The sequence below is a fragment of the Sus scrofa genome, chromosome 2 (genome assembly GCF_000003025.6).
Source record: "Sus scrofa isolate TJ Tabasco breed Duroc chromosome 2, Sscrofa11.1, whole genome shotgun sequence".
NCBI lineage: Eukaryota > Metazoa > Chordata > Mammalia > Artiodactyla > Suidae > Sus > Sus scrofa.
The window spans coordinates 86,546,064-86,561,647 of record NC_010444.4 but is presented as its reverse complement, the minus strand read 5'-3'; the positions used below and the strand labels follow the sequence as shown (position 1 = coordinate 86,561,647).

The following is a 15,584-nucleotide window of genomic DNA, read 5'->3' as shown; positions in this document are numbered from 1 at the left end:
TGTAGGACCACCTAGGGAAGCACAAGGGTCAGTCAGGATGCAGGAGGAGGGCAGGGACAGCACAGGCAAAAGACTTTGTTGTGTTTTTTGCAGGAAGGAACAGTGATGCCGAGTAAGCAGCTGAGCAGGCTCAGAGTTGAACCATGTGACATTTGAAGTAATTGATAGCAGCCTCCAGGCTATAGGGGTGGTGGTCGTCAGTTGTTCAGTACCTGGGGTGATTGGGGCAGCGAATATTGCCTCCTAAAGTAAAAACCAGATGGAGGAGGTGGTTCAGCATGAGGGCTCAGGATTGTTTAGCTGGCATCCGAAAGATGTGCTTCCCAGCGAGTTCTTTTTTGTTTTTTAAGAACTGGCTAAGCCCAGGAGTTCCCTAATAGTGCAGTGGGTTAAGGATCTGGTACTATCAGTGCTGTGGCTCGGGTCACTGCTGTGGTGTGGGTTTGATCCCTGGCCCAGGAGAATGTCGCTCTTTCCCTAGTCAGTGAGGTCTCCGATGCAGAATGTCAAAAATGCAGAAAAGGAGAAAATAGAGTTAATACAGAAACGGTCAAACAGAAGCTGATTTAGAGAGATAGAAAGACATGAAGAAGCAGGCAATGAGGCAGGAGTGACATGGCTCTTGGAAGGAGTAGGCCAGAGCTTATAAAAACGAAGGTCAAGGATGCTCTGTGTTGGGGAAAATGCTCATCATATATCCTTAAGGTTGGAGGTAGGCAAGGTAGGATGTATTAGTTAGATGTAGCTTTCTCATCTAGCCAGGAGTCTGGAGTTACAGGGAAGAGCTGATGCAGCCACTCAAGGAAGTCACCCAGGGTCCAGGCTCCCTGTCACGTCCTTTTCCACCAGCGTTTGCCTGTGGATTTTGTTCACATGGTAACAAGGTCCACATCTCTGCAGGCATTAAGTCCACGTCCGAAGCAGGAAGAAAGAGATGTTGAAATGACAGAAGGGAAACTCCACCTGACCTTCCCACTTTTTATCTGGCAGATAATAGCTTTTCTAGATATCCTACCTTACAGATTTCTGCTTATATCTCCTTGATCAGAACTGGACCATGTGGTTTACGCCAAGAAGCAGTTTCTGGGAGAGGTCGTTGTTCTAACATTTACATGGCTACCTCGAGCAAAATTGAGATTCTCCTGGTAAGAACGAATCCATATAGGAGTGAATTCTCTTTAGCAGTGTCTACCAGACAGGGAAAAAGGAAATAAGAGCTTGCTTCTCTCCTTCTGCTCAACGAAACAAACCATGTAAAGGATTTGGCACAATGCCTAGCTTAAAGTATGCAGTCAAAAAAAAAAAAAAAAAGGCGGTAGCAGGTTGCTGCTGCTACTAATGTTGTTAATAAATTACTTCATAGTCTTGATTTTCCAGTCCCATTCATTCAATATATGTTTATTGCACTTTTACAATGTTCAGTCTTCAGGAGCTGGGGGTCAAAAAAGAGAATAAAATCTGACTCTGACTCCTTGGAGTTCCCGTCATGGCACAGCGGAAATAAATCCAACTAGGAACCATGAGGTTTCGAGTTCAATCCCTGGCCTCTCTCAGTGGGTTCAAGATCTGGCATTGCCGAGGGCTATAGTGTAGGTCACAGACACGGCTCGGATCTGGCGTTGCTGTAGCTGCGGTGTAGGCCCGTGGGTATAGCTCTGATTAGACCCCTAGCCTGGGAATCTCCATATGCCTCAGGTGTGGCTGTAAAAGGACAAAAGACCGAAAAAAAAAAAAAAAAAAAAGAAAACCTGACTCCTGACTTCTAAGAGCTTAGCATCTGTGTGGCTAAATGCAGGAGGAATTAATTGAATGTGGTAAAAGCTTCAGTAAACGAGTTCCCGCCTTGGTGCAGTGGGTTAAGTATCCAGTGTTCCATAGCTGTGTCGTAGGTCTGTTACACCTGTGGCTTGAATTAGATCCCTGGCCCAAGAACTTCCATATGCCATGGGTATGACCAAAAAAGAAAAAAAAAAAAAAAGCTTCAATAGAGGTAGGCTTGGAAGTTACTGGAAGAAGATGGAAGTTGCAAAGGCCAGGGACCAAATGAATCTCTCATTTTGCAGATGAGGAAAGTGGGAGCCCCCAAGGACATGAGCTGTCGTCACCCAGTTCTCTGTGGAGAGACCAAGTCTGCAGCCCAAGCCCCTGATGCCCAAGCTGGTGCCCATTCTATTGCAGCACCTTGTTGGGAGTGATTTGAAAATGCAAAGCTGAATCAAGAGACTAGAATGATCTGCCCTCACCCTTTGGGGGAGGGGGTACAGAGGAGGGGAAGGCCATCTCACAGAAGCATAGCCCTTGGCCCAGGAGGAAATTAACTGAACTCCCAGGACTGTGATGATGTGTGTGTGCTGGCATGAAAATGAGGGCCCCTCTTAGCGGCAGATAGGGGAATTCCTCTGGGTCAAGACTTTTATTCACTCTATGGTTTTTAATTAGCAATCCTGATTTTTCCAAGGATTGCATTAAATCAGCAAATGCTTCTTGCACAACTTCCCACCCTCTATTTACTCTTAGACAGTTCAGGTCACTAAAATGTAGAAAAGGAAGGGAAATTTGAGATCCTGGTGCTTAATGCAAGAAGAGATGAAGGAAAGAGTCATGAAATGTCATTTGGAAATATTTCGTAGATGTTGAATGCCCTCTGTTCGGGACAATGACCGTGATAGTTGTTTCATTAAAGAATGCTTTGTTCTGCTTGGCATAAAATGTAGCACTAGCTTTTGTGGGGTTGTTGGGTTTTTTTGTTTTTTTGGGGGGTTTTTTTGGCTGTTGTTTAAATGATGAAGTGATGAAGTCAATGAAAATCATAGACTGTCTGCTTGGCAGAAACAAAATAAAGTCACATCTGGAAACAGCTGCACTAGTAATTAAATGGCATTTAATGTGACTAATATCAAAAGGATGGGTTTTTCTCCCCCTAGCATTAGGGAGGCAAAATTCAAGCTCCGGAGCTGCTCTATGATAATAGTTTTGAGACAGTGGCTGTTTAGAACTCATTCTGGTATTTATAAAGAAAAGCCCCCAGTGAGCCACAGAAGGGAATTTGAGTTAGGGAAAAAAAAAAAAAAAAAAAGAAAAGAAAGAAAGGACAAGATCTGTGCAGTTTCTGAATTTTAAGAACAGGCATACATTTTACAGTTTTGTTTCCCTCCCCCCCCAAGCATTAACTGTTCAGTGTTTCAGTTCAGTGAAATAAAGGCCTCTTGTTTCCCATACCAGTCAGGTGACCTCCCGCCTGGCTGTAATTAGTGGTGAACTTCAAGATGCAAGCTAAAAGACCACCTAATTAAAAAGTGTAATTAATTTACATAGATCATTCAAAATGGCTAGATTAGATAGCTTATGGAGATCATGTAAAATTCTTTGAGCTGCTTTTATTGGCTTCTTTCCCTGCTGTTCCTCAGGTTCTAAGAATTTTCATGGGAATGAGTTTATCAAAGTGGGAAGGGCTTTGAGGTGATAGTTTTCGCTAATCACTGCTAAACATTTAAAGCTTTGCAATTATTTTTATCAATTACCCAAGTCTAAAACAAACAAAAAAAATGGCCTTATCTTCCTGCTTGGTACTGAGTGGCCTAATGTTATTAGTGAATATTTATTAAGTGCCTGTTGAGGGCTAGATGCCACTCAAAACACAGTTATATTAGAGCTTGCTGTGATTCACAACACCTCTTTTCTCTGGGTTAGACAGCACTTGGATTCTTCTGAGAACAACGAGATGGCTGCAGGACCCAAACGAAAGATACTAGCCAAAGGGTTTCTCTCTCTCTTTACTTACAATTCAAAACACCAAGCAATGTCCTCTATCAGCTGCTCTTCAGTATAAACAGTATTGGACTCCAGAGTCTGGCCTGGCTCCTGGGTGACAGCCAGTTAGCCATTCCAATGTTGAAGAAGAATTCTGATTTTTTAACTTTCCCTGGTAGAGAAATGGTCGCCCTGGGAGTTGCTTTTGTGGCTCAGAGGTTAATGAACCCAACTAGGATCCATGAGGATGAGGGTTCAATCCCTGGCCGCGCTCAGTGGTTACTTTTCCTAATATATGTAAATTTTAGACACTGAGTAAGAATAAGACCCATGACCAAAGAGAAAAATGAATAGCTTACAGAAAAAGTAAATACTGGTGGTTCCTCAATATAAGAAAAAACACTCCCCATGTAATAATAGAAATGCATAGTAAAACTACACTGAGATAGTATTTTTCACTCATCAGATTGGCAAAGATCCAGGAGTTTGATATCACAATGGGTTGGCCAGGGTGTAGGAAAAATAGGCATCGTCATACATTACTGATAGAGTGTAAATGGGCTCAACTTCTATGGATGGCAATTTGCTGCACACATTTATATTCCTGTGCTTCCTTCCACTTCTAGGAATTTATTCTAACGATAATATTTGCACGTGTATGAAATGATGTGATATCATTTTTAATGGCCAAAGATTAGAATTAACCTAAGTGTTCATCAATAGGAGATGGGTTAAATAAAGTATGACACATCTGCGCAAGGGAATACTATTTAGCTGCAGAAAAGAATGAGAAACTCTTTATATATTGATATAGATTGATATATCTAAATTACGCTGTTAAGCCAAAAAAAAAGGTACAAAATAGTGTATGTAAGTATGCTGCCATTTGATTTGAAAAAAGCATTTAAACACAGAGGTACACAATAGATAGTATTGAGTGAAAAAAGTTTATAAAGAATATAGAGACATATAAACATTGGTATATGCTTAAACTATATTAGGGAGCATACACAACTGAGTAGTAATTTTTGTTGTCTGTGGGGAGAGGAACTGGGTAGCTTTGGGACGTGAGCAGGAGAGACTTCACTATTTGTCTATCTCTAGTTTTAGAATTCTAAACCATATATTTATATATTCACAAAATTAAAATTTTTAAAATACCAAAAATGCAGTATAATGTGTTTGTCATTAAATACGTATTTTTTTTTCTAGAAAACATTTATTTTTTAAATTTAAAAGAAAACGTTTAGAGGGCAGACTGTGTGGAGCGGGCAGCACTGATGACAGGCTATCAGAGAAGGGCTTCCTGCAGGGGGACATTTGGCAAAGAACTGGATGCAGAGAGAGAATGAGCTCTGGAACTGCTTGGGGGGAAAGGAAGCATTTCAGGCAGAAAGAAAAGCCAGTGCAAAGGCCTTGTGGGGGATGCCTGGGATTTGGAGCAGCAGAGGACAGGCCGGTGTGTCTGGAGTGGAGTGAGACAGGGGAGAATGGAGATGCGGCCTGAAGGGGGCCAGGGGCCTGGCACGTGGTCCTTGTAAGTCACCAGAGGGAGTTGAAGTTGATTCTGTGTGATGGGAGGACACTGGACGTTTGGAGCTGAAGAGTGACAAAATCAGCCTTCTGTCTCCCTCTAGGCAGGGAGTAGCCTGAGGGAGGCAAGGGCAGAGGTCGGGAGAGGAAGAAGGAGGCTATTCCAGGTCCATGGTGCTGGCTTAGGCCTACAGTGGTGAGGGTGAGAGATGGGCAGATCTTGGGATGTATTTTGAAAGGAGAGCTGAGGTTTATGCTGCATCAGATGAGTTGAGGATGAGTTCACTTCTCTTGGCTTGAGTAATTGGGTGAATCCTTAGAACCTACTGAATTCCGGGCACGAAACAGCCACGGCCCTGCCCTTACTGCATGCACTGTGCAATGGGAGAGACAATAAATAAACGTGACTTGATAAACTCAATAATGACCCTGGGAGAAAGCTTACAAGACCTTTGCCAGGAGGCTAGGATGGAAGGTAACCACAGGGAGGAAAGGGCCCATTGAGAGGGATCAGGAAGACCTTTCCCAGGAGATGAGATTTAAACTGAGCTCTGAAACCTGAGAAGCCAGGCCTGTAAAGAGTAGGGAAGGAGCATTCAGGCCAAAGGGAAGAGCACATGTAAAGACCCTGACCTAGAGGGAGAATTGTTTTATAAACTTTCAGAAGGCCTGGGGCCTGGGCTATAGGGTACCAAGGGGAAGTATGGAGATGGGCCATGATGCTTTTTGCTTCAGATGGTAGGGCGTGTGTGTGTGTGTGTGTGTGTGTGTGTGTGTGTGTGTGTACTTTTGAAAAGCAGTGGGGATTAAAATGTTGTGACTTGATGACAGCTGTCCTCAGAATTCTGGAAACAAAAGAAGAAGACATGATTTTCTGCCCAGGTGTGATCTAAACAGGTTTGGTGCTGGTTACCTGCATTATTCCACCCGCCCCCTCCCTTTCTTTCCTTCTAAAGTGAGGTCCCCAATCTTTTCTTGAGAGGAAAAACCTTCCTCTTCTCCAGATCTGCTGGCGCCCCAAGAAGACAGAGAACTTGCCGTTCAAATAAACTGGTGCCTTAGGACCACATTTCAAAAGCAATTTTTCTCAGCTGCACGTCAGCCCATTTTGCACCATCCCTTCCTAAGAAGGAGCAAAATTTGGTAGCTATGTACAGGTGAGAAAGAACAGGGACAACAAAATGTTAACATCAAGGGTTCCCCACCTCCACGTGATGACATGGTGACAGGAAGTAGCCTGGGCGCTGCAGCGCAGTGCCATGTGGGGTGGCTGCCTCTGTCTGTCACAAGTGAGTCACCACATTTCAGAAGGGGAAAAAGAACAACTAAATGGCACGCTGATGAGCTGATCAATATTCTCAATTTACTTCTTGAGCTCTAGGGCCCAAATTGAAACCAGAGCTTTGAGAATCTCCCAGGGCTGCTTCAGGGCATGTCCCTGCCCCTAGAAGCCCACCTGGGAGAGCTTGGCATATACAGACCTGCCAGAGCTGCTTTAGGTACCCCTGGCATTGCGCCTGCCTAGAAATTTACCCCTCATGAACACCACCAAACCAACACCCTGGATTAGAAGAGGGCCGCGGGGCCCAATCCCCTGGTTTCCAGAATCACTGTAGTTGGCATGACAACTTCTCAGCAAGAACATGGGAGATTTGTACAAGTGGGAGGAATGAAAAGGGTAAAGAACAACCACAGCCATAGCTTTCATTGGAATCACCTTATTATGTGTGTCTTACATTAAATCCCTCTCAACATCAGGAGGTGGGTTCTGTGATTACCCCCATTTTACAGATTATTTAGGGGAGCTCTGCAAGTAGGGAGTCTTGGAATAAAAGTCTACATTTAATGCTTGATGAAAATTTCTTCCCGATCCTAGAGGTTTCTGTGAAATGTTTTGGGAGTTAATCTAGGAGAGTGGAAACAGACGTAGAGGTTCAGACCTGAGCCCTAATTCTCCACTAGCCACAGTGAGACCTCTGCCCCGCAGGCCTCAGTTTCTCATCTTTAAAAATAGAAATGTTAGGAGTTCCCACTGTGGCGCAGTGGAAACAAATCCGGTTAGCATCCATGAGGATGGGGTTTGATTCCTGGCCTCACTCAGTGGGCTAAGGATCCGCCTTTGCCATGAGCTGGGGTGTAGGTTGAAGACACAGCTCGAATCTGGTGTGGCTGTGGCATAGGCCAGTGGCTATAGCTCCAATTAGACCCCTAGCCTGGGAACTGCCATGTGCTGCGAGTGCGGCCCTAAAAAGGAAAAAAAATTTAAAACACCTTAAAAAAAGAAAAGAAATGTTAGGCACTAATCCCAGAACCAGGACATCTGGTTCTGATGGCATGGGACCCCTCTCACAGCATCCTCTGCTTGTCTACATCAGCTTCCAGTCCCTGTCCACACTGAGTTTCTCACCACCGACGAATCCCGTGGCTACCACTGCAGTGGGCCCACTTTCCAGGGCCTAAACCTGAGCCCAGACCTGGAGAGGGAGAGCCTGACTTCGCTTGCAAAGTCTACGCTGGGCTCTCCATCCACAGTGCCCCCATTTCTGGCCTGCTCTACACAAAGCTGGCCAAGTGAACCCCGCCTTGAGTTGGGGGCATGGATTCCAGTAGTAATGAACTCGCCTTCATAATCCAGGTTTCTTCACAAGGGTAAATTGAATTGGGAAATCTGATTCCCATCTGCTGTTGACCATCTAGGCCACTCATTCACTCCTCTTTTCATTCATTCATTCAACAAACTTTTTTTTTTTTTTTTTTTTTTTTTGTCTTTTTAGGGCCAAACCTGCAGCATATGGAGGTTCCCAGGCTAGGGGTCCAATCAGAGCTACAGCTGCCAGCCTAAACCACAGCCACAGCAACACCAGATCCAAGCTTTGTCTTCAAACTACACCCTAGGTCACGGTAATGCCGGATCCTTAACCCACTGAGTGAGGCCAGGGATCGAACCCACGACCTCATGGTTCCTACTCGGATTCATTAACCACTGAGCCATGACAGGAACTCTGATTTTTTTCAACTTAGTATCTATCAGGCACTGTCCAGGGCTTTAGGGATACTGAGGTAAGAGGACAACGTTTCAGCCCTCCCAGTGCTAGAATTCCGCTCAGGAAAGAGGTGATAACCAAATATAGCACCTTTTCAGGTAGTGATGAGAGCTATGCTGATAAAATAAAGCAAGGTAAGGGATGAAGGGTAGAGAATGATGGATATTTTGACTTTTTGGAGGGGAGAGACTTCTTCAGATTTGGGGAGGGGATTCAGGGAAGACCTCTCTAGAGAAATAACCTTTGAGCAGAGACTTGAATGAAGAGAGAGCGATCTAAGCAGGTGACGGTCCAGAGAAGTGTGTTTCAGGAAGAAGGAGCAAGCAAGGTACAAATGGCCCTGAGGTGGGAACAAGGAGGCGGAGCTGAGGAACAAGAGGCTAGTAAGTGTGCCTCTGAAGAGTGGCCTCCAGCTGAGGGGTGAGGGCTGGCCTCCCTCATCTGATAGGTCACAGGTTGGAAATTGGAAGTCTGAGATGCAGGGGAGGAATCTCACATGGTATGACTTTAAAGACAGCAGCATACATGGTGAGACTGGCCTGCCCCTAAACTTTCCCGGACCTGGAGCAAGCGCACAAATAGAAGACCAAATACTATATTATAATCTATACTAATATTATAATACTATAATAATATTTATGACTAAATATTTTTAAATTATCAATCAAGCTGGCAAATTATTATAAGAACTATGTTCCATCTTCCTATCTTGACATATATGACTTCATAACAACCTAGAAGTTCAAGTTCAAATTAATAAGGTTGGGGGAGTTCCCTGTGGCTCAGTGGGTTAAGGATCTGCAGTCACTGCTGGGCTCTGGTTACTGCTGTGGTAAGGGTTTGTTCCCTGGCCTGGAAACTTCCATGTGCCACAGGCATGACAAAAAATTCAAATGTGTCATTTTTCAAGTCCTAGCCTCCAAGCCCTGGGCTTGCCCTGTCCTTCCCTCCTACCAGCTGCATCCAGTGCACAAGGGACCTCCCACATGCACAAAGGGTCACCTTTGCCCCCTTGTCCAAGCTCCGCTGGCATCCCATCACAAAGAGCTGCCCCTCAGGCGCAGGGATGAGCACAGTGCAGATGGACTGGCATAGCAAGAAGCCCCACATAAGCCCCAGAAGCAGGTGCAGCACTGTGGGGCAAGGAACTCTGGAACTCCTGCTGGTCTAGAGGGAACAGAGCAGGCTCTGGGTGGAATGCTGCTAGAGAGGACCTAAGGTGGCCATCTAAAGCCAAGGTCAGAGTTCCCGTCATGGCACAGTGGAAACAAATCCGACTAGGAACCATGAGGTTGCGGGTTCAATCCCTGGTCTTGCTCAGTGGGTTAATGATCCAGTGTTGTTATGAGCTGTGGTGTAGGTCACAGATGCGGCTCGGATCTGGCATGGCTGTGGCTGTGGGGTAGGCCAGCAGCTAGAGCTCCGATTAGACCCCTAGCCTGGGAACCTCCATATGCCCTGGGTGTGACCCTAAAAAAGGATAAAATAAAAAAAAATAAAGCCCAAGGTCCAAGGCAGGGGATACCTCCTTGGCTAAATCTAAAAGTAATACTAAAGATAGTTCCTGAATGATTTGTGTCAAAACAAGCATCTTTCATGCAGAACCAAGCTGGGCACCAGAGAATGAGGCATGTGGCCAAGGTGCCGGAGAAGTTAAACCTTTGGAATAAGAGTGAGGAAGAGCTAATAGAGATCTTGGACCTCTTGGGAAGTTTACAAGTGTCTTGTATTTTCTGTACTCCTTTCTTCTTTATTTTGTTGACATTGATAGAAACCTCTTTGAAAGCTCTGTTCCATCTTGGCTAAGGGAACCCCTTGAAAGGTTTCTGTTTTGAGCCAGAATATTTAAGGGGAGATGGGGAGACAGCAGGAATTCAAGTGGAATACCCCAAAGAAGGTGAAATGTGTGTATCTCCCAACCTCTCCTCCTCTACACACACTCCTGAAAATGTTCTTTCCAGCACCAACCTTGGACGTGCTGAGTAAGAAAAGGAATCCCTCAGTGGAACAACACGACTAGAGGCCAGCAGTGTCTGCTCTTCCCTTCTTGCAATTCAGTTCTCAGTAACAGAACACAGTGTTACCTGGAGCATGACTGTCTGGTGTAAAGACACTGTTTCCCACCATTCCTTGCAGTGAGGTGTGCTCATTTGATCAAGTTCAATGGCACTGAGTAAAACGGACGTGCACAACTTCTGGCCTGTTCCTCTAGAGGAAGAAGGTTATTCTCTCCTTCCTCCTCCCTCCCTGCTGGCTAGAATGTGACATGGTGGCGAGCCATCCTGAATGACACAGACAAGACAGAAGGGAAGTGGGTCCCTGACACCTGGACCTACCAGGACAGTCTTGGCTTTCTTACACCTCAACTATTACATGAGAAAAAAAGAAACGTCTATCTTATTTAAGCCACTGTTCTGTTGTTTGTCTCTTTTATGGCCACTGAATCTTCATCCCACAAAGACAGTACTTTTACCACCTCTTAGAGGAAATGAATTTCACAAGTTGAATTTCCCTTATCTGAAGGACTTCCTTTTATTTGGCTTGAAGACTGTGGGTTGTCTCCTAATCCCTGTTTATTCTCTTGTAACCTTCTTGAATTGTATAGATTTTGATCACGTCACCCCTCAGCACATGTCTTTCTAGTTGACATTCTTTGAGTTTTGTCTGACCTCATGGAGAATTGCCTCCGTAGTTCCTAAAATTCAATGCCTTCCATTTTATTATCTCCTTTCAGTAAAATGGTACCATGGGTTATTGTCTTTGGGTTGAGAACCTGGCCCGAATCTACAAATGTATATTGAATTGAGTTAACTTGAACTTCAAAAAGCAATTTCTCTTTAAAGAGACAACATGAACTAGGTTCACGTTTCCAGACTGCATAGCCCAGGTTGTAGTGTGCTCACCCAGGTAGACAAGATGAGACCTTGGAAGGAATGTGTACTTGGAGAAAATTCCTTTGCAGGAACACTCTATCTTCTGGCCCCACCCATTTCCATTTCCTGGCCAGTTCTTATACACTCTTCAGGTCTCAGCTTAGAAAGCACTTCTCAGGTTCCTAGGCCAGGTTGCTTTCCTCTGGGTATTTGCTCTTTATTATACCCATCATGAATATATTTTTTCCTTTGCTGGGTATTTTCTTTGGTCAACCATAAAGTCATGACTACACCCACTGGGTCCTCGCCCAGTGCTTGGCTCACAACCAGTGCTCAATAATAATTTGGCAAATGAGTGAGTGAATGAACAACCAGGTGAGCAACAAACAGCATTACCCTGATTTTTCTTTCTTATACCCCATATCTAGAAGCAAATCCTAGGTTCTTCCTAAGAAATATTTTTAGATTCCAACCACTTATCATTTCCTCTCCTGCTCTCATTCTTGTCCCAGTGACCATCATTTCTCCCTTGGATTATTATTATTATTATTATTATTATTATTATTTGTCTTTTTAGGGCCATGCCCGTGGCATACAGAGGTTCCCAGGCTAGGGGTCTAATCAGAGCTGTAGCCACTGGCCTATGCCACAGTCACAGCAATGCTAGATCCTTAACCCACTGAGCAAGGCCAGGGATCAAAGCCACCACCTCATGGTTCCTAGTCAGATTTGTTAACCATTGAGCCACGATGGGAACTCCATTTTTTTTTCCTTCCTTGGATTATTGCATTAGGCTCCTAACTGACCTCTTTGCTTCCACTTCCCTCCCTCCTCCCCCCACAACATACACGAACCTTGTACAAATTCAGGGGAAGCTAGAGAATAAGGGCCAACTCATAAGTGAGGGCCGTGTTGAAGATAGCACTTATGTCCCTCCCAGGGCAGGAAAGCCATGGAGCCTCTTTTTTTTTTTTTTTTTTTTCTTTTCCCACTGTACAGCAAGGGGATCAAGTTATCCTTACATGTATACATTACAATTACATTTTTCCCCCCACCCTTTCTTCTGTTGCAACATGAGTATCTAGACAAAGTTCTCAATGCTACTCAGCAGAATATCCTTGTAAATCTATTCTAAGTTGTGTCTGATAAGCCCAAGCTCCCGATCCCTCCCACTCCCTCCCCCTCCCATCGGGCAACCACAAGTCTTTTCTCCAAGTCCATGATTTTCTTTTCTGAGGAGATGTTCATTTGTGCTGGATATTAGATTCCAGTTATAAGTGATATCATATGGTATTTGTCTTTGTCTTTCTGGCTCATTTCCCTCAGTATGAGAGTCTCTAGTTCCATCCATGTTGCTGCAAATGGCATGATGTCATTCTTTTTTATGGCTGAGTAGTATTCCATTGTGTATATATACCACTTCTTCCGAATCCAATCATCTGTCGATGGACATTTGGGTTGTTTCCATGTCCTGGCTATTGTGAATAGTGCTGCAATGAACATGCGGGTGCATGTGTCTCTTTTAAGTAGAGTTTTGTCCGGATAGATGCCCAAGAGTGGGATTGCAGGGTCATATGGAAGTTCTATGTGTAGATTTCTAAGGTATCTCCAAACTGTTCTCCATAGTGGCTGTACCAGTTTACATTCCCACCAACAGTGCAGGAGTGTTCCCTTTTCTCCACAGCCCCTCCGGCACTTGTTATTTGTGGATTTATGAATGATGGCCATTCTGGCTGGTGTGAGGTGGTATCTCATGGTAGTTTCGATTTGCATTTCTCTTATAATCAGCGATGTTGAGCATTTTTTCAGGTGTTTGCTGGCCATCTGTATATCTTCCTTGGAGAACAGTCTATTCAGGTCTTTTGCCCGTTTTTCCATTGATTGATTGGCTTTTTTGCTGTTGGGTTGTATAAGTTGTTTATATATTCTAGAGATTAAGCCCTTGTCCGTTGCATCATTTGAAACTATTTTCTCCCATTCTGTAAGTTGTCTGTTTGTTTGCTTTTCAGTTTCCTTTGCTGTGCAAAAGCTTTTCAGTTTGATGAGGTCCCATGGGTTTATTTTGCTCTCATTTCTATTGCTTTGGGAGGCCGACCTGAGAAAATATTCATGATGTTGATGTCAGAGAGTGTTTTGCCTATGTTTTCTTCTAGGAGTTTGATGGTGTCCTGTCGTATATTGAAGTCTTTCAGCCATTTGGAGGTTATTTTTGTGCATGGTGTGAGGGTGTGTTCTAGTTTCATTGCTTTGCATGCAGCTGTCCAGGTTTCCCAGCAATGCCTGCTGAATAGACTTTCTTTTTCCCATTTTATGTTCTTGCCTCCCTTGTCAAAGATTAATTGACCATAGGTGTCAGGGTTTATTTCCGGGTTCTCTATTCTGTTTCATTGGTGTGTCTGTCTGTTTTGATACCAGTACCACACTGTTTTGATGACTGTGGCTTTGTAGTATTTCTTGAAGTCTGGGAGAGTTATGCCTCCTGCTTGGTTTTTGTTTCTCAGGATTGCTTTGGCGATTCTGGGTCTTTTGTGGTTCCATGTAAGTGTTTGGATTGTTTGTTCTAGTTCTGTGAAAAATGTCCTGGGTAATTTGATAGGGATTGCATTGAATCTGTAGATTGCTTTGGGTGGTATGGCCATTTTTACAATATTGATTTTCCCAATCCAGGAACATGGAATATCTTTCCATTTCTTTACATCTTCTTTGATTTCTTTGATTAAAGTTTTATAGTTCTCGGCATATAAGTCCTTTACCTCTTTGGTCAGGTGTATTCCGAGGTATTTGATTTTGTGAGGTGCGATTTTAAAAGGTATCATATTTTTGTATTCCTTTTCTAATATTTCATTGCTGGTATACAGAAATGCAACTGACTTCTGAATGTTAATCTTATATCCTGCTACTTTGCTGAATTTATTAATCAGTTCAAGGAGTTTTTGGGTTGAGTCCTTAGGGTTTTCTATGTATAGTATCATGTCGTCTGCATACAGTGACAGTTTTATCTCTTCTCTTCCTATACGGATGCCTTTGATTTCTTTTGTTTGTCTAATTGCTGTGGCTAGGACTTCCAAAACTATGTTGAAGAGCAGTGGTGAGAGTGGGCATCCCTGTCTTGTTCCAGATTTGAGTGAGAAGGCTTTCACTTTTGGGCCTCCTTTTTTAATGTTTTAACTGCTTCAGGTAAAGACTACACTTCGATCTCCATTGAGGTAGATTGGTCAATGCATTGTGAGAAGAAGTGACAGATGAATTTTTTTTCTTTTTTAGGGACTTTTTTTTTTTGACAGATGAATTTTACGTCATATCCTTTTTAAGAGTATGAACCTTCCTCTTCATCTCCCTTTCTGGCTGCCTGAAGTACAGAGGTGATGGCAGGAGCTGGAGCAGCCATCTTAGACCATAAGATAGAAGCCAAATGACGAAGAAGGCAGGACAACAGTAAAGAAGTCTGGGCTCTCAGTCTTTAGAGCTGCTGTATCAGCCTTGGAATGTGAGAGAGAAAATTCCATCTTATGTAAGCTACTCCAATTTGGGGTGGCAGTTACAGCAGCCTAACATGTATCCTAACTAATACACCCGCCTTTCCCTATTGCAGCTGCTTCTGATAGTGAAAAAAACATCATGCTGGGAAAATGTGTATGGAAATCAATATCCCTTCTAATGGGTGACTTGGGACCTTTCAAAAATTAGAGGAGAAGCAGAAAATAAACCCTTGGTCTAAAGCAGCCAGGAAAGAACTATATTCTGCCCAGAAAAGACTCTCTAGTTCCATATGTTAGCATCTTGGGGAAGTGTGGGAGGGCAGAGAAGGCAGCTCTGATGCTTGCTTTCAGGCCCTAATGTGTAAAATGCCTTTGGGGAGTGAATAAGAGAATTAACTTAAGCTCTGGATTTTGGGGCTTTAGTGGGCTTAAGACAGACTTTTAATCACCCTTCACTCCCTGTGGTCCCAGTGTGTGAATTTTAATTACATTCACTTGCATCACCATCCAGGACAGGATCTGTGTATTTATGCCCCTCCCCCCCATTGTGAGGCTGCCCCTCACCAGCCAGAGTGCCAGCTGTCTGGGGCCTGCATCTGGGGACAAGAGCTGCCTGCCAACAAGGTAGTTTTCCTGACAACTCTCTACAACATGAAAATATTGTGTATAGGTTTGGATTAATATCTACCTATTTTGGGGTCCGAAGGATGATATGAATTTGTTCTAAATTTATTAGACTGCATGCGTCTGCTAACCAGCTGTTTTCTTGGAACTTAGTGGTTCAGCAAATTCATTCTTGATTCTTGACTCAGCTCCTCCCCAGGTTCAGATTTATTGATAGAACTCTCTGGATATTTGCATTATTTCTTCTCTTAAAATCTTATTCACAAATATTAAAGGTTCAC

General features: G+C 43.8%; 1 protein-coding gene across 2 annotated transcripts in view; it reads left to right on the top strand.

The window, feature by feature from the left end:
* The window catches only part of OTP (orthopedia homeobox), a 37,122-nt gene that overhangs the window by 4,767 nt on the left and 16,771 nt on the right, over window positions 1-15,584 (top strand). Inside the window, exons 2-3 of one of the 2 annotated variants that reach the window (XR_002341752.1) lie at window positions 1,049-1,145; window positions 2,064-3,089. The exons of the other annotated variant lie outside the window; for it this stretch is intronic. The gene's annotated coding sequence lies outside the window, so the exon portion shown is untranslated. Of the gene's footprint in view, window positions 1-1,048; window positions 1,146-2,063; window positions 3,090-15,584 lie in introns of those variants that run through there. 2 annotated transcript variants of the gene reach the window in all.